Genomic DNA, 20,439 nt, shown 5'->3' on the forward strand with positions numbered 1-20,439 from the left:
CTCTAATTACCTATTTATTAATTGATTACTTTTTGCCTTTGGATCAAGTTTTCAGCTTAAGTTGCCATTTAACGTTTATAAATAAGGTATTGCCTTGAAGCAACATTTTTTATTAGAAGGTAGTTCAGCTTTGATATTAAAGAGGCAGTCTTACTGTTCAGAACTTGATTTCTTTGCATTGACAATTTAAAAACGCAAATAACTCTTTTTTTTGCTTTTTTTTTGGGGGGGTCACACCCGGCAATGCACAGGGGTTACTCCTGGCTCTGCGCTCAGGAATTACCCCTGGCGGTGCTCAAGGGACCATATGGGATGCTGGGAACCGAACCCGGGTCGGCCGTGTGCAAGGCAAACGCCCTACCCGCTGTGCTATTGCTCCAGCCCCAAAAATGCAAATAACTCTTACAAGTGGAATTAACATTGAATAAATGAACAATTGGAGCAAACAAAAATGTTCTTGCTGCTAGTACCAATAATGATCAAGAGTCAGTCAACATGAATGTTTAGTACATATTTAGTCAGGGTGTTCATGTCAGGATGTTCAAATCAGGATTGAAGGTGTTCAAATCGACACATTTTAGAATGTGAAAAGGGCACTATTAATCCCTCCACCAGAGTAACAGGTGTTGCCAGGGATTGTCCTGGTGATCTGGCAATCTGTCAAGCCTTAGCTGGAATGTTTTGTTCTTTTCCCTTCTGTGTGTTTTCAAGTGCTACCCAGTTACTCAAATCCAGATCCGAAACCCAGTAAGAAGGATCATTGAAGTATTTTGGCTTTACTTTATCTGAAAATTGTTTTGACTTAATAAAGTTTTCTTTTTCAAAATGTACAGTTGGAACCTGCTCATCCATCTTTTCTTGCAGCTGGGGATCCCCACCCATGGTGCGTCTTGTGTAATTACTTTAGCTCTGCGCTTTGAAACTAGTTTAATAAGTCCTTATTATTCCTGAAGGGCCACTCTGGCCTGGGATCCTCAAATCCTCAGAATCTTTGACAGAACATTTATAATCTTACTGCTCAGACTTCCTTGCAGAGCTTGTTGTGGGTGTTATTGTGCTTATCCCAAACTTTGCCTCTGGACCACTTCTTCCTTTTCTTCATTGATCATTGGTCAACTTTCCAGCATTTTTCTTTTTCTTTTCATCCTTGGGAGGCATCGTGAGGCTTGGAGGGCTGCACTATCACCGCAGTCTTGCTAAGGTGTTAGACAAAAAAAAAAATCTTACATGGGGGCTGGAGCAATAGCAAAGCAGGTAGGGTGTTTGCCTTGCATGCGGTCGACCCGGGTTCGATTCCCAGCATCCCATATAGTTCCCTGAGCAACGCCAGGAGTAATTACTGAGTGCAGAGCCAGGAGTAACCCCTGAGCATCGCCGGGTGTGACCAAAAAAGCAAAAAAAAAAAATCTTACATGAGAGCCAGAGTGATAGTACAGCAGGGAGGGCATTTGCCTTGCATGTGACTGACCTGGGTTCAATCCCCGTTATTCCATATAGTCCCTCAAGCACTGCCAGGAGTAATTCCTGAGTGTGAGTCAGGAGTAACCTCTGAGCATCACTGGGTGTCCCCCCAGCACAAACAAACAAAACTCAGCTCTTTGTGGTTAATCATAACCTGAGTCATTTAAAAGTACCCACCTGAACCTAGATGTTTGATTAATTAAGGTTTTGGGGCTATAGCTGGCAGTGTTCAAGGCTTATTTTTGCCTCTGTGCTCAGGGCTCAGTCATGGAAGGGCTCAGGGAACACTATGACGTGCCAGGGACCAAACCTGGGTCATACACATGCAACACAAGTACACTAGCCCACGGTACTATCACTCCAGACCCACAGACCTAGACATTTTAACGCTAGCCAGTTTATCATAGGAGAATTTTATAACAGAAGTGACAATTTGGGAATAACGTAACTGTAGTATTCTGAGCAGATTTATAATTGCGTTTTACATTTTACCAGAATAATTACCTTTTACTAAGTGTTTATTAGAAATAATAGAACTTTTCCTAATTATATATTTGCTTATTGTAAATAGAATGCATAGAGAAAAGGGTAGAGACAAAATTAAAAATGACGCATTATTTTTTATCAGTAGTTAGATATATTTCCTTGCAATAGTTTTTCTGTATATTTATATACTGTACTAGTAGAGATAGCACAGTGGGTAGGGCGTTTGCCTTGCCCAGGGCTGACCCGGGTTCGATTCTTCAGCCCCTCTTGAAGTGCCCAGCAAGCTACTGAAAGTATCTCACCCGCAGGGCAAAACCTGGCAAGCTACCCATGATGTGTTCAATATGCCAAACACAGAAACTTGTAGTCTCACAATGGAGACATTACTGGGCCTGCTCGAGCAAATCGATGAACAATAGGAGGACAGTGTTACTAGTACATGTGCACATGTTTATAAAAGTGGCATTTACCTGAGGTGTCCCTCTGCCCCTGTCCCCATGTCTTCTGGAATTCACAACCTTATGTAAGTCCCTTCTTGTTAGTCAGTAGAACTTGGCAACTTTGAGGGTACTTCTATGATTAGAGAATGACAGATTGTGACTTTCAGATCCAGAGACATAAAACAGGGATATAGGAACTTGCCTTGCACTGGGCTGATCCCAGTTTGATCTCTGGCATCACAGAGGGTTCCTGGAGCACCACCTGGAGTGATCCCTGAGCACAGAGCCAGGATTTAGCTCTGGGCATCTCCAGATATGACCCGAAATACCCACACACACCTCCAACAAAAGAAGATGGTGAGTTTTTTGTTTGTTTGGGGGCCACACCTGGCTATGCTCAGGACTTCCCTCCTGACTCTGTTAAGAGATCACTCCTAGTAGTGCTCATGCAACCCTGTGCGGTGTAGTAGATCCAATCTGGATTGGCCATGTGCAGGGCAAGCACCCTACCCATGTACTATCATTCCAGTCCAGCCTCTGAACATTTTACTTGCCAACTCTGGTTTAAAAAAGCTTAACTACTTGAGAAATGCTATCTTTTGATTATTTTAATATTTATTTCTAGTATTTTCACACACTTATTAGTTGGCTGTTAACTAAATATTAAAATTGAAAACATTTGCTAAATATATAGCTTAAATCACTAAAGCTGCTAGTCAATATATAAAGATTCGGACATATGTAATTATTTTTGTTTTTTTGGCGCTACACCCAGTGGTGCTCAGGGAGTCCTCCAGGCTCCGTACTCAGGAATTACTTTTGGTAGGCTTGGGGAAACAAAGGGTGCCACGGATCGAACCTGGATTGGCTGCATGCAAGGCAAATGCACTAATTGCTGTACTAGTGCTGTGGGCCTGATATCTATACTTTTTATCATGCACCTTACAAAAATATATTTTCTTTTTTTTAATGTAGGAGTACTGCTGTTTATTCAGCCATTGATTAAACTGATTGAATTGGGCATGAACTCCACATTGCTTTCTTTTATTTTTTTAAAAAAATTTCAATTGAATATCGGTGAGATAGACCATTACAAAATTGTTTATAATTTGGTTTCAGTCATACATAGCATAGCATTTCTATTGCTGTGGTGGCCGATTTGGGTTGTGGATGTGACTGCCGAGGCTTCTGGAAGTATAAGAAAGTGGGGGGAGATAGCTCATCCTTATCCCCCCAAAACCCACATACTCGAATTTTCAGCAGATTATATCTTGGTGAGGTGTGTCCTGAGATGGTGTAGTTAGGCCAGAGGTATGGCCGCAATTTTGGATTGTGGAAGCAAGTGACTATTGGGGACTCTGCTTGGGCGGGCCCCAGGCCAACCCGTCCCCCTCCAATTTACCCCAGTCTGTTCAGCCATACACGGGTCCAAGATTAACTGTGGTTTTTGATCTCTTTTGAGATTTATTTACGGGTCTCCGAAATAAGGCCAATAAATTAGCTTGTATAGCTGAACCGGAGTTGGTTTGTGGGTGTGGCTCCCACATACCTAATTTTTGGCCATTTAATTTCTTGGTAAACTTCACCCCAAGTTATTGGGGTATGTCCAAAGGCACAGCGGCAATTTGGGGGTGTCAGGATACCTGAAGGCACCATCAGGCTGCTGATGCACTCAGTCCACTGGTACAGGTTGACTTGCTGGTGGCACCATATCCCGCAAAAGTGTATTTTTGTGACAAATCCACGTCAGATTTCATTATAGTCCTCCATTTACGGAACAGGTAAATAATATGTTACTGAAGGCTATATAGCTAACTAAAGCATGTTCTGTTTGTTTTATTCAGTCCTGGGAGGGATCAAACACACAACTTCAAGGCTTAAAGCTGAGCCACATCCTTGGGGCCCATGAAAGTATGTTGAAAACTACATAGAGCAGTGCAGTTGTCATGGTCAGCGAGGGTCTTTGTAACACAATGCCATAGATTGGGTGACTTAAGCAATAGACAGATCAATCGCAGTTCTGGGAGCTAGGAAGTACGAGGTCCAGCAGATTTGTTTCCCTGTGTAGACTGCTGACTTTCAGATGGCTGCCATTTCATCATGTCTTCATGAGATAGACAACACTAGAGTTCTGGTCTTAAAAGGGCACTAACCTTATCCCAGAGTCCCTGCTCTTGTAACCTTATTTAAGCCTAATTTTCTGCTCAAGGCTCATCTTCTAATACCTTGGGAATCAGGGACTCTGCATATGATTTTTAGGATACTCAAACTTCCAGTCCATAGTAGCAATACGGAAAGAGAATTAATTGTACCCCCTTACATATTGCTTCTGTGTACTTGTGAAAATTGGAAACTTTTAAATTTGATAGTTGAGTAGAAGTTCCTGCTGAGTTTTAATACATCAAACAGAGGCAGAAATTGTATTAAGCTCTTTACACTGTGATCATTTATGCAGAATTTGTGGGTGGTAAATTTAGGTCAATTAAAATGTGATTTTTTCATACAGTATTAGGAAGAAATCAAATAACCCCAACTCTCTAACTTAGAGGGTTAACGTTCAAATCCAACTTGAGTTTTGCAAGTGGTAATAGTTAAGCTGTGGTTAGGGCATTTCAATTCTCTGCCTCCAAAGGCAGGTTTTAATAAGTCACAGAAATAGCAATCTCAATGGCTTCCGAACAGCAGGATAGGAAATTGTTATGTATTATTTATTATATTAGGAAATGAAATATGCCTTTCCAATTGTCATCACCTTAAAACACACTTCAACGATTGATTAAGGAGAAACCAGAGGAAAATTTTCTCTACTTCATTTATTTGCCTGATGTCTTTGCTCGAATTTGTAGAAATGAGCTCATCTGTCTCATGGCTAATGTCTGCAGGTTTTAAGTATTCCCAAACTTCACTAATAGAGTAGCTTAGTAGCGGTTCATTTCTAGGTAAAATATTAAATGTTAAATTTTTAACCTTTAACAGTGACTCATCAAGAGAACATCAGTGTCATATTTAAAGCTAATACTCCTGATTCATTAAATCACTCCAGTCAAGCATTAAAATAACTGCTTACTCTCTCTAGACCGGCAGCCAATAAACGATGGCCCATGGGCCAAATTCAGCCTTTCATGCACTTTTTTATGGCTTGTGAGCTAGGAATCGTTTTTACATTTTTAAGGCATTGAAAAAAGCCAAGAGCCTTTTGTGATACATGAAGATTACATGAAATTCAAATCTTAGTGTCCATAAATAAAGTTTTAGTGGAACCAGACACAGTGAATTGGTGTAATGTCTCTGCTTTTCTGCTACCATGCTTGAATTGAGTGTTTGTGACAAACACTATGGCTTTCAAAGTCTCAAGTAGTTACTATTTGAGTTTAAATGGAAAATGTTTACTGACCTTTCACTATAGATGTTGGTTGTTTGCTTGTTTTTTGGCGGTTCTTGGCAGTACTCAGGGCTTACTCCTGGCTCTGTGCTCAGGGGACCATATGTGGCCTGCTCTATATTTTTGTGCCTCCTTTGCCCACACCTTGTGACCCTGTAAAAAAACAATAGAGCACATGGAACACAACAGTGAGATAAAGCCCATTTTAAATTTTTTAGGGAATAGATGATTCTACTGTTTACTCTGATGAATATTTTCACTTACATCCATAATACAGCAACAAAGACATAGTGCAAGAGCTTTTATCTGTGACTATTCAAAGTGATCATAGATTTCCAGGCGTCTGAATTATCTAAGTGTTTTCACCGCTCCTTGTATGTGAGTGACATATCTTTTAGGATGAAGGTGATCATTAGTTCTTTAATTTATCTCCTTCCAGCATTTTAAAAACAGTGCCAATCAGTGCACTGTGTTCTTTCATTATAATTTTATTTTATCCTTTCAGCAACTCTGCAAGTACATTCCATTTTTCAATACTAGTGGTGAGGAAACAGGTCCCAAGAGGTGACAGACATTATTTGTCTTACATTTCATAGCTAATCAACGGTCACTGCAGAAATCACACCTTAATGAACCTAACTTTAAAGCTTTACTCAGAGTAGTTTTTCTGATTTCAAGCCAGGGGATGAATGTCATTAACAGAGTCAGAAATTTCCCCTAGCTCATTGACAACCCTCAATTCAGTGTCTTCCATCCTTCCAAATGGATGTCTTTATAGTTTTTTCTGCCTTTCCATCCCTCCCTCTCTCCCTGCTTCCCTCCCTCCCTCGCTCCTTCCTTCCATCCATCCATCCCCCACTCACTCTTACTAGTACTGTGAACATCAGTTTCTCATTGAGCATACAGTCTGGCCTCTCTACCATGCGAGCTACAATAGGCACCAGGCATTGTTAGTAAAGAGACCTGGTGGAGGCTGGAGCGATAGCACAGCAGGTAGGGCATTTGCCTTGCACGCCGCCAACATGGCCGACCCGGGTTTGATTCCCAGCATCCCATATGGTCCCCCTAGCACTGCCAAGAGTAATTCATGAGTGCATGAGCCAGGAGTAACCCCTGAGCATTGCCAGGTGTGACCCAAAAAGCAAAAAAAAAAAAAAAGAGACTTGGTGTCTGGTCTTGGGGAGGTAACCATTATTTTTCACCTGCCAGAGTCACACAGAAGCTAAATCTTTTTTTTGGCATTTTGGGTCACACCCTGCGATGTTCAGGGGTTCCTCCTGGCTCTGCAAGCAGGAATCACTCCTGGCGGTGCTCGGAGGACCATATGGTATGCTTGGGATCAAACCTGGGTTGGCCGCGTGCAAGGCAAATGGCCATATCCGTTGTGCTATCGCTCCACCCCCCAGAAGCTGAATCTCATTCTTCCTGGCATCTTTAGAGACCACACAACTCAATGCCATGCAGAGGTTGATGTGTGCACAGTTTCTTATTTACACTCTCAGGAGTTACTTGATGTAGACTTTTTGAATGTTTTGTTTTTACATATCATCTAGTGAAATGCAGATTGCCATTTCACTCTTTTATTTTTTGGACCATACCCAGCTGTGCTCAGGGATAAATCCTGGCTCTGCACGCAGGAGTCACTCCTGGTGGGTTTGGGGAACATATGGGATGCAATGGATTGAACCTGGGTTGGCTGCGTGTGAGGCAAACACCTTATCCACTGTGCTAATGCTCCAGCCCCAAGACATTTGCATTTTTAATTGAAGGATGAAAACATACACCAGTCATCAGCTTGATGAAAATAAATGGAAAGGCCAGAGAGATCAAAAAGTACAGAGGTTAAGTAGTATGTAGTTGACCTGGGTTTGATCCCTGACACTGCATGGCCCCCTACACATCACTGGGTACAGCCCTGGAGGCCTCCAAGCGCCAACAGAGTGGCACTTCAGGACCAGAGGTGTTCTGCATCCTCAAGGACTTGCATAGGTGCTGTTGGTTGAGAATGTCCAGAAGGTGCCTCCGGGCCTCCTGAGCTTTAATTGAGAGATTCCCCCAAAGAATAAATTAATACTAAATAAATCAACGGAATACTTTACTTTAGTATTTCCTTCAGAGCTGCCAAATACATTCAAATCCCTATCTATGTGCCGATGTAGACTGTTTTGGTATGTGTTCTTGATCTAATCACATTTAAAGATTTTCTTATTACATGTGACCTAGAGCAAACAGAAGCTGGCAGGGGGTGATTAATAGGTTTGACCTCTTGGGTCAACGCACATGGCCTGGTTCGAAAAAGCCTCGTGCTCTTTTCAAAGGATTTTGCTGGTGAAAGTTGGAAGTGTTGTGTGGCTGTTGGCAGTTTTGTTTTGGTAGTAGTTACTGGTTAGGCTCTATAAGTTTTCCTTTCAGACATCTGGCTGGTTCTCAAAACTTGCCTTTAAGAATTGTATTTTGTAAGTTAAGAGCGGAGGCTATTATTAGCTGTGTGTTTGTGGTTGAAACATGAGGTCAGATTTGGCAGGGAACTCTTAAGGGTGTGTGACAGGGAGTCTCAGCCCAGCCATCCTGCTGTCATTTAGTGCCTTGGGGAGCAGCTTATTCTTGGGTGCAGAAGGAATTTCTTTGCCTTCCAATTTGTGAGGGTATGTACTTTAATCATGGAATGCTGCCTTTGGGAGTTAGGAGTGACTTGTAGCAAATTTTAATTCAGACCTCAGTGTCCTCATGAGGATATATATGCATCCAAATTCATAATTCATAGTTGGATTCTTGGGTCTGGAGCCATGTTTGTCCTGTTTGTTATTGGACCCTGGGATCCGATTCATACTTTCTGAATAATGAATGAATGAATGGATCCAAAACAACAGAGTGCAGGTTTACAATGGTTATGGATGTATGAGTAAGAGAAGAATGGAAGCTTGCAGTCAGCCAATAGTTGTAGGTCCCAAATGATAATTGTCCAAGATGAGAGGACCATTCTTGAGAATGACAGCATTTTTAGCAGTGCAGAGTTCTCTGGACTTGAGGCAATTGAAATACTGTGAGATTAAGAGTTGCGTTGTCCTGAAGTTACTAAAATGTAATGGCTGCAGAAGGTGGAGGTGGAGGAAAGTACGCATGTCTCATTTAAGTCTCTCTTGACATGAATTAAATAATTTTGAATAGATGCATAAAGTCATATGATTTATAAAATCTAATTGATTTATATGACAATCACACACGCAGTGGCACCTAAAGCATCTGAGATGACCACACAACAACAGTAATAATTAAACACTGCTAGGCAAATTTCCAAAATTAGCTATGGTTGGGAACTATGTAATGGTTAGTACACATAATTTTTTGCTGATATAAAAACCAGGAAATATTTGTAGGCAGCTGAAATATCTGAGTAGGAAGGAACCAATTCCAGTTGCTTTGTTTTGGGGCCATACCTAGCAATGCTCGAGTTCTTCCTCCAACTGTGCTCTGGGGCTTACACATGGGGCTTACACATGAAAATCTCCTTGAGTCAAATCCTAGTCATATTCAATTTATGCCAAAGAATCCTTAGATTCATCTGGGGGACAGGGCTTTGCGGTAAAGAAAAAGGTTTGATCTGTTCATTGTCCAGTTATTTTGACACTACTGATTTTGAGGTGGCATTTTCAGGGGAATTTAGGAGGCAGTGATTTTCATTAATCCAGCTCCTAATATTTGTAAAATCTCATGGTCTGATAACCAACTTGCTGTAGAGTACCATAAAAGGGAACACGGTCTGGCTGCTGTTTGCACCGATGCAAGAATATAGGTATTTTCAGTTGGAGAAGAAAGCTCTTATAGAAGGACTTGGACTAAGAAAATATCAACTTCTCAAAAGTGGGTTATAATACATTTCTATTTTTTATAGGTTCACTTATATTTTTACTGACTCGGAAGATGACATGGGACGTCAGTTGCTTTTCCCATGTAACAGTAATATACTTTTTTTCTGCAGTTGTCTATGTCCCCATAATTGTCTATGGAATTATTTCGTGACTTCTATTTCTGAAGCTTAGCCATGACAACACAATCATAAATATTTTCTCTCGTGTCAAACATTTTAGGTGACAGTTGGATTCACCTAGTACATTTTGTTTTCCTCTGAAATCTCAAATATTACACAACCCAGCCCTTTTCAAAGTTGTGATTTCATAAACAATTGAATAGTGGAGTGATTTATTGCTCATCTTTTATTGTTTTCCTCGGATTTGCAGTGAACTCAGTTCATTCTCCAGTTACACACTAAAGCTTACCAAGGGTTCTAAAAGTTGAGACAGAAGAGAAAGATTTGACTGGAAAAGTAATGTTTAGAATTTGGATTTTTTGTGGAAACGGTAGCCTTGTTCTAAATAAATAGCACATGCTACCCAAATGCTTATGGACTGCAAATGTCATATCTGCTTTCCACTCCATGGTAGAAATGGTTTTTATAATAATAGTAACGTCATTATTTAATGAGGGATTATTACTGATCAGACAAGACCAAATACCGATGGAATGAAATCAGTACTGCCTTTTATCCTCATTAATATTGTATAAATTCTGTTCATCTTCCCTTTACAGATGAGGTAACAAAGCCCAGAAGATTAGATAGCAACCAAGCATGGGCAGAGTTGGGCCTGGTTTGTGTTCTTAATCACTTGGACCTGAATATATTTCACTACTACTGGGGAAACTATGACAATAAAGATAATTTATTTTGAGCTCCAGATGTATATGTATTTATGACTAAAAGCATTTTGTGTCTCTTAAAACACCTTGTATAAGTGGCATTCTTTTAGAGAATAAAATGCAGCATTTTCTTTACTTATCATAGATGTAACTATTCCTGTTGGTTGTTACACAGTAGTCCATTTTATGAAAAAGTCTATTTCTTTTTCTTTTGATGAAGGGCATTCTTCAAAATGTTCTTGATTCTTCTTTGATCTTTCTTTTGTACATATTCTGTGATTACTTTATTAAATGGCCAACCAATCATGTTATAATTTGATTTGGAATTGCTTGAATTTGCATTTTGATTTAGGAAGATTGGGAAAATTGATATGTTGTCATTTAGCCTCATCATGAATGGTATGTCTTTAATTGCTAAAATACATTTTATATTCTTGGTAGTATTTTTATTTATTTTTATTATTTATTTATTCATTTATTTTGCTTTATGGGTCACACCCGGCGATGCTCAAGGGTCACTCCTGGCTTTGCACTCAGAAATTACTCCTGGCGGTGCTCGGGGGACTATATGAGATGCTGGGAATTGAACCCTGGTCAGCTGCGTGCAAGGCAAACGCCCTACCCACTGTACTATCGCTTCTGCCTTTCGTAGTATTTTTAAGCTTTCAACTAGTCTGAAGTATTGAAAGCTATGACCTGCTTTATTATTACATGTATTCTTAGAATAAATTATAAATAATAATTATTTTGTGTCATAAAATTCTTCCTAATTTTGTTGTTATATATGCAATGCAATTGATGATTGTGTGCTGATTTGAATTCAGTATTCTTACTGAATAATCCTCTTATTTCTTCTAACAATTTCTCTATAAATTCTCCAGATTTTACTTTCTTCCAGAGAGAGAGAGTGGGGAGGGGATAGAAACAGAGGGAAAAGAGAGAAAACACGAGCTGAGAGTATATACCTCAGCGTGAAATATGGGTGGATCTCTAAGCTAGAGAAGTTTTTTGCTATAGATGACGTCTTTATCAATATCAGCCCTTTTATCTCTTTCGTTCTTATTTTTAATGCTTCATAATTTGCATTTTTCGTTTTTATTGTATTCGATATGCCAAACACAGTAACAACAAGTCTCATGATGGAGACGTTACAGGGCCCGCTCGAGCAAAATCGATGAACAACGGGAGGCCCGTGACCATGATTGGACTTCAGAAAATGTTGAAGTGAAAATGGTGATTTAATAGTTACTTTATCAACACTTCTCTTTCTTTTTGTCGGGCCACACCTGGAAGGGCAGAGCTTCTGGCTCTGTGCTCAGGGATCACTCTTGAAGGGCTTGGAGGACCATGGGGGATGCTGGAGATCAAGCCTGGGTCAGCTACATGCGAGGCAAATGTCCTCCCCCTGTACTATCTCTCCAGCTTTAGTGGTTTAATGTGTTCTCTTAGTTCTCTTAGTGATGCTTGTCAAGTAAAGAGAGTTAATTTTTATTAATTTTTATCTACTAAATATTTTTTCATGATTATTGCATTCCCAGTTATCTAACCTAGGATCTCACATATGGAAGGTCTATGTCTTAGCACAGAGCTACATCTTTGGTCCTTTACTTTGCTAAGTTTTGGGGGGACCATACCTGGCAGTGCTTATGAGATACTCCTGGGTCAGTACTTGGGTCACTACAAGTACCCTGGGTCACTTCATCACCAAGTGACTTGAATCATTACATCCCTGCGTCTTTTATTTGCTAAGATTTTTGGCTTTGGGAGGATTATACCTGGCCTTGCTTAAGGGATCAGCTCCTGGCCATACCTGAGGGACCATGGGGTATGGAGATTGAACTCAGGCTTCTTATAGATATGCAGAGCATGAGATCAACCCATTGAACTAGCTCTCTGACCCTTGCTAAGAGATTTTTTTTTCTTTTTTCTTTTTGGGTCATACCCAGTGATGTACAGCGGTTATTCCTGGCTCATGCACTCAGGAATTACTCCTGGCGGTGCTCAGGGAACCATATGGGATGCTGGGAATCAAACCCAAGTGGACCGCATGCAAGGCAAATGTCCTACCTGCTGTACTATTGCTCCAGCCCCCATCACTGTGTAATTTCTCAGAATTGTCCCACCAAAAGTAATCCCTGAGTACAGATCCCGGAGTAAGCCTTGAGCACAGCTGTATGTGGTCCAAAAACAAAGAAACAAACAAGAATTATTAATAAAGAAATTGTTCCATATTACGCAGTGTATTTTCACCTGTGTTTCCTTATTTATTCCTTCAAGAAGAAAAGCCTCCTAGAGTCACGCACACTCTGTAAGATTTATGTATCGAAATAGAGACATTAGCTTCGTGACCTGGTGGTCTTCCCAGGGGGAGATGCACTGAATGCTTTTAGGTAGGATAAGGCACAGCATCAACAAAAGTTGCGCCAATGGCATTAAAGTCTTATTTCAAGTCTTTTTATCCTCCTGCACTGATCTCTAGAAGAAAGTCAGAGTCTGGTACTTATCAACATTCCCTCTTCTCTAACACCACTCTTAAGCATTCCTTGTCAGGAAAGCGTCAGTCCAGAATGGAACAGTCTCCCTCTGTTTTTAAGTTGAAGCACTGCGAATTACAAAGTTATTTATGATTCATTTTTCCATACAATTTTCCAACACCAGTTCTTTGACCAGTGTCCACTCCTGTCCAACAATGTCCCCAGTTTCCCACCCCCCATCTCCCACCCCCCTAGATTGCTTCTATGGAATTTTTTTTCCCTTTTTCCTCTAAGTCTGGAGATTCTGTACTAGTGACTTCTACATAAATTTTGCTGATAGATCAAAAAATACCTCAATGACCTCCTAGATTAGAACATTTTTTTTTTTTGCTTTTTGGGTCACACCTGGCGATGCACAAGGGTTACTCCTGGCTCTGCACTCAGGAATTATTTCTGGCGGTGCTCAGGGGACCAGCCCGATTAGAGCATTTTAATCCAGGATCAAGGATGTTGATTTCTCTCAGTTGATGGAGATGTTGTAGAAATGCCCTCCAACTTGGAGGCAGAGTGGACGGCTGGAAGGCAGGTTTCCCCATTCTAAGATTTTGGTGGTCCCATTTCCCTTGACATCCCTCCCCTCACTACCACCTTCCATATTTGATAGCTACCTTTTAGAAGGGCTGGAGCGATAGCACAGCGGTAGGGCATTTGCCTTGCACTCAGCCAACATGGCCGACCCGAGTTCCATTCCTCCGCCCCTCTCGGAGAGCCCGGCAAGCTACCGAGAGTATCTTGCCCGCACAGCAGAGCCTGGCAGGCTCCCTGTGACGTATTCGATATGCCAAACACAGTAACAACAAAGTCTCCATTGGAGACGTTACTGGGCCTGCTCGAGCAAATCGAAGAACAACGGGAGGGCCTTTACCTTTACCTTACCTTTTAGAAATTTTTGTTTGTTTGTTTCGTTTATTGGCTCTGTTTGTAATTGATTTGTTCTGGCCATATTTTGTTTCTAAATATTTGAGTTAGGCAGATTTTCTTGTCTTTTTCTTGAAAATAGGATTGCTATAGGAGACATATTGAAGGAGGAAACAAGAGGTAAAATCAAAAAAAAAAAGAGGTAAAATCAAACTATGGAATTCAAGGATATTTGGCATTTGGTACATGGTCCAATTTCAGCCCACATGAGGACCGTGATTGGTGGTGATAAGAAACGCATTGATTTGTTTTCATTACCCATGCCTTTTCTCTGAATCTACATTTCTTATTGAAATAAGTCTTGCAATAGTTATTTTAGTGGCTGCTCATAAGCATTGAACATTCTTAATGTTTATATTTTATAGACTATTATTTTGTCTTCAGTGTTGCATGATAATTTATCTGAGAATAAAAGTCCCAAATTTATGGTCAGTTTTCATCTTTCCTTAATAACACCGTTCCAGATCCTTCTACCATCTTTAGTCATTGATTACAATCTGCTTGATGTCTGATAGTCAATTCATTTTAGGATAAGCAACCATTTGTGCACTCTTCTAAGATGTATGTTTTCCATTGTTTACTAAAATTAATTTACATATATGTCTTATTTCTGTTTGTTGAATACTGAAATACAGTGCTTTCAACTGAGGATTTTTATTTTTCATTGGGTCTAGAAATTGTTCTATATTTAAATGTTTAAATACTGGTTTTTACTTGCTCTAGATTTTTTTTTTGCTTTTTGGGTCACACCCGGTGATACACAGGGGTTACTCCTGACTCATGCACTCAGGAATTACTCCTGGAGGTGCTTGGGACAATATATGGGATGCTGGGAATCGAACCTGGGTCGGCCACATGCAAGGCAAATGCCCTACCCACTGTGCTTTTACTCCAGCCCCGGCTCTAGATTATTTTTGAATTTATATTAAGAGATTTAAAATGTTGAGGGTTGGAGCGATGTTAAATAAGAGATTTAAAATGTTGGAGGTTTTTAAGGGGTGGGATTTGGGCTATACCCAGCAGTGCTCAGTGTTTAGTCCTGGCTCTGCCCTCAGGGATCACTCCTGGTAGACTTGGGGGATCACATGTGGTTGGCCAAATGCAAGGCAAGTGCCTTACCCACTGTACTACTGCTCTGGTTCCTGGTCCTGATTTTTAATCACAAAGCTATAAGCTATTCAAAATGTTAATTTACTTCTTTTTGCTTTAACCTGTCTTTTCCCTCTTTATAATTATGTGTCATAATTACTTCTATTTTTGCAGATATGATTTCATCTTTTATTTTCCTGAACATTTGAAAGCTCACTTTTTGGGAAAGCTCATGTTTGGGAAGCCAACTATGTAATAAAATGAATTCCACCAGAGTAAAATTCAAAATCAATATTCTGAATACTGATATTATTTGCTCTCTTTCTTATTATTGCATTTTTTGTATTTTGTTTATATGTTAATTGTAAGTCAATTTTTTTGGTGCATCCTTTCTCTGTTGCTTAGTCATTTGTGTACTTCCAGTCATTTTCTCTGTTTATGCTCATCTCTTGGGGCTGGAGTGATAGTACAGTGGTAGGGCGTTTGCCTTGCATGCAGCCAGCCTGGCCAAGCCGGGTTCAGTTCCTCTGCCCCTCTCGGAAAGCCTGGCAAGCTACCAAGAGAGTTCAAAATACCAAACACAGTAACAAGAAGTCTCACAATGGAGACCTTACTGGGCCTTCCAGAGCAAATAGATGAACAATGGGAGGACAGTGTTTGTTTGTTTGTTTTGTATGCTCATCTCATTGTATCTGGCGTTTTGGTTTGGTTTGGTTTTGGGGTCACTCCTGGGTGTGTTCAGAGATTAATCCTGGCTCTGGTGCTTTGAGGACCATGTGAATGCTGAGCATTGATCCCTAGGTTGGTTTCAAGCAAGAGAAGTAAGTGCCTGAACATCTGTCCTGTCCCTTTGGCCCCATATTTGGCAATTTTCTGTTTGTTGGTTGGGGGTTCCAGATTCATAGTGATATAAGCAGTAATGCAGAGCCAGTCTTCAAGCTATTTTGGTTCATATCTTTGTTTGATTGTGTCATATAATCGAAAACTTCGCAATAGGGAAGCCATTGGCAGTTTTGAACAGATGTCGCTATGTTGTGAAGGACTGTCTTGTACTTTGAACAACAATGTACATTTGACAACATTCTTGGGCTCTGTTCACTATGTGCAGTTGCATTTTCCTCCCTCTAGCTATGACAACTAAAACTGTCTCCAGACACTGCTAAATGTTCCCTTGGGAGTAAAATCATAACCTCCTCCTCGATAAAAATGGCATAACCTGTAAACGTAGGAATCAGTTGGCATACTTTTATTATTGTTTTAATAAGCAGAGGGTTCCAAATCCAAAGGCAGGTCGGTTTTAGGCTGAGAGCTAGAGTCAAGTCCTTCACATGCAGTTGACTGTCTCCCCTGGCATAGAATGGTTGTCTCTCACTACCTGATTATGCACCCAAGAGACTTCTACTTCCCTCCCATCACTGTATTTTGATCATGTGTTTTCAGAATTTGTATTTTGATTCAAGAAGCAAGCAAAATACAAGCAAGCTTGGGCTGGAGTGATAGCACAGCCAGTAGGCTTTTGCCTTGCACATGGCTCACCTGGGTTTGATTCCTCCATTCCCTCCGAGAGCCCAGCAAGCTACTGAGAGTATCCCCAAGACTATCCCCTCAGCAGAGCCTGGCAAGCTCCCTGTGGAGTGTTTGATATGCCAAAAAAAAGTAACAACAAGTCTCACAATGGAGACATTACTGGTGCCCACTAGGGCAAATCAATGAACAATGCAACAACAGTTCTACAGTGCAGTATTTTGCTTATGGCTTCGTGCGCTCTTTCTTTTTGTTAAAAAGATGATTTTTAAAAATATATTTAGAAAGTTGTTCACGATTGGATTTCAGTCATAAATGTCCAATATGGGCTAGAGCAATAGCACAGTGGTAGGGCATTTGCCTTGCAAGTGGTCGGCCTGACTGACCTGGGTTCCATTCCTCTGCCCCTCTCAGAGAGCTCAGCAAGCTACCAAGAGTATCTCACCCGCACAGCAAAGCTTGGCAAGCTACCCGTGACGTATTCGATATGCCAAACACAAGTCTCAACAATGGAGATGTTACTGGTGCCCCTTCGAGCAAAATGAACAACGGGAGGACAGTGCTTCAGTGCTAATGTTCCAATATCCATCCTTTCACCAATGCACTTTCCTCACCAGCAGTGGTCCCAGTCTGTGTGCTCTTTTTATACTGATCCCAAGTACATTTTGGCAGCAGAGGGAACATTAACTTCAAGTAATTTTTTTACCCAGAATTTGTAGAAGAAAATTTCAGAATAAAAGCTTAAGGTGTTTTATTTTCATTGTCTTTCTCAATAACTCAACTTCCTTGGATGATTTATTTCTTTTAGGACTCAACATGATTTTGTATCTTCTTTTTGTATCTGTAACAAAAAGTCTCCATAAATTAATTGCTTTATTTTTAGTCCAACTCTGTATTTGGAGTAATGTACTAACTAAAACCTCTAGAAAATTTTCAATGATTTATTTCCCCCTGACTTTATGTATTGCCTTCTTTGGAATGGAACATGGACATAGAATATTGCAAATTAAGGCAATTCGGAGATTGTCTGTAGGACAATCTGTAGGACAAGGAGTAAAAGAAAATGCTGCCTGTAGTTATAATGCCAAAGGACAGTGAAATCAGTGAGGGAGAAGAGGGCAGCAAGAGGTTTAGACCTTGCTGGAAAATCTTCAGGAATGAAGGAAAATGTAGCCAAATTGGAACTTACCCCAGCCCGTCCCTCCATGTTAAAGTTAGTTAAGTCAGTTCCAGTGTCTATTTATAGTTAAGCCTTGGTTTTGATTAATGATGTTGGACAGGGAGAGGAGAAGGGGGAAGGGATTGCTTGGCGGTGAGGAGGAGGAGGCAAAGCTGTCAAAGTTGATATGCTGATCTATAGTTTGGACCCAACTCTTCAAAGCACACAGATTTCTGGCCAAACATGATGAAAATTATTTTTATTAGAGGGCAGTAATCCCTGTCAACATTTTTACTCTAAGCCAAGTGGAGACATCAAATCCTTGTAGACTGAATAAATTATAGGGGAGATCATACTTTACTTTTTCATTGCATCATCAGACCTGCATTGTTATGGGCATAGTGCAAAATTTCAACGTCTGTAAATTATCCATGAACAAAATGAACTTGATAAAGCAAGCGCACATTGATATTTAAGCCTAGATGATTCTTGAGCTGCAGAGAGACATAACTAGTTCAAGATTTTAATATTGTAGAGGAGAAAAGCAACTTTTGAGAGTTTGCAGGGTTCACTTACCCACTGCATGGTGTCTGAGTTCCTCAACAGGGACTAGATCCTATGTCTTCCCCCTAATCCAGAGCTCTTGCTACTTCTGCTCAAAAAAGAATCAATTTTAATTTTGGTAGCTAGCCATAAATACTTTTCTGGTTGACTTATGTTCTCTGCTTTAAAGTTGGAAGTAGATTAAAGTTTATAGTGGTCATAAATTGGCTTCACATTCTAAGGTGATCAGTGTATTATTAATCCCTCCTATTTAAAAACATTTTTTACTAAAGCCCACCTTCCTTGAAAAGTGATATTATCCAAAGGATTAGCTCTTCAGCTATGCACTCAAACAAGGAGGACTGTGAATTGGAGATGCTCTATATTTCAAAGAAATGTCTTCATTGCCTGGTAATCACATAAATTTAAATAATATAGAAAGGTAGGGGTATTTACAGTGCCCATGCTTTTACTTCCAACTAGATGTTTGTTTAGAAGTAGTGTCTATCTTCTTTAGAGAAAACATCTACAATGCAATAAGTATAATTGTCATTCACTCTGAGGAGCTTGCTTTTCTGTCAGAATCTTGATAGCCTGAGATGGGTAATGGCCATATACTTATCCATGGATTATGATAATGCATATGAAGATATTATGTTATATAGAATATGAAGATATTATGTTGTTTTTTAAAAAGCTAGTTTCTCTGTCTTTCTCTGTCTATATCTTTCTCTTTCTCTCTCTCTCTATCACACACACAGTTCTTGAGATCAAATCCAGGATCTCACTCATCCACGGTACGTATTTTACCACTGAGTCACATCCATGATCCTTTGTCTTTTTCTAGTTAGTGATTTCAACTTGTGACTCCAAGGATGTTATACAAAGGATGTGACTCCAAGGACGTTGAGAATGCAATGTATTACAAATGTGGAGCTGGAGAAGACCCCCAGAATATATCAGTTGTCAGTGAATTCAATATGTATAATCATAGATTCCTGATTACTGAAACTAAGTCTGTATTTTTGTAGAATGTTCGGTTCTGAATGTAGGCTAATATGCCACGTAATCCAGTGTGTGTGCACAATGCTGTATTCATTTACTATAACTGTTGAAGCAAATGACTTACAAACTCAAGTCAGCATAATTGATTCTCTTACAGTTATGGAGTCTAAGTGTCTGATATATGAATCAGTGGGATAAACTTTAGGAGTATGCAATGCTGTGCTACTTCAGGAAGTTCTATGGGAGAATCCATCCATATCTATAGCTTCTGGAACCTGCCTACATTCCTGGGCTTGTGGTGTATTCCTGCATTTTCAAATCCAAAGCATAGGATTTTCCAGATTCTCTTAGACACTACTTCTATTGTCACATTTCCCCTGACGCTCCTGCCTCTCTCTTTAGGATGTTGAAAATTATTTAGGTGATGGGGCATTGCATTCTGGAACACACATCAGAAGACTATGTGTGTTTGAAATATCCTCTTCTTTTGCTACCTTGCATCATGGACAGATCATATTCTGTCTCAATAAGATCAATCTTGGGGCTGGAGCAATAGCACAGCGGGTAGGGCATTTGCCTTGCATTCGGCGGACCAGTGTTCGATTCCCAGCATCCCACATGGTCCCCTGAGCACTGCCAGGAGTAATTCCTGAGTGAGGAGCCAGGAGTAACCTCTGTGCATCACTGGGGGTGACCAAAAAAGCAAAAAAAAAATCTTTACATAATAAATTATACCATATATTATATAAATTACATAATATGTAATAGTATATATATAATTATGTTCACTAAGATACTTCCAAATGGGAAATGTTTCCTAGGAGGCAATTATAGTATATCATAATATGGCATGCAGTTGTTTATTATATAGATATCTGTTTCAGAGTCACTACAATAGCAATCTTAATGGCACCAGTTTTGAAAAAAAAATATAATATATGCCAGAAACATAAGTTCCACGCTGAGTTTTAATGTAGCAATATTAAAATATAAAATATAAGGGTCATAAGTGATAGCAGAATGGATAAGTTGCTTGCTTGCATGCAGCTGACCTGGGGTTTGATCCCTGGAATCACAGATTGTTCTCTGAGCACTTCCAGAAATGACCCCTGAGCACAGAATCAGCAGTAAACCCTGAGCACTGCCAGGTGTGGCCCAAAATCCAACCAAAGGGAAAAGAGTAAAAAGAAACAAAGGAGAGGC

General features: G+C 40.1%; 1 protein-coding gene across 1 annotated transcript in view; it reads left to right on the forward strand.

Moving 5' to 3' along the window:
• Positions 1–20,439, forward strand: part of ARHGAP6 (Rho GTPase activating protein 6) — a 529,979-nt gene that overhangs the window by 37,347 nt on the left and 472,193 nt on the right. The window lies entirely within an intron of this gene.

Source organism: Sorex fumeus, unplaced genomic scaffold (genome assembly GCF_029834395.1).
Source record: "Sorex fumeus unplaced genomic scaffold, SorFum_2.1 ptg000086l, whole genome shotgun sequence".
NCBI classification, from domain to species: Eukaryota; Metazoa; Chordata; class Mammalia; order Eulipotyphla; family Soricidae; genus Sorex; species Sorex fumeus.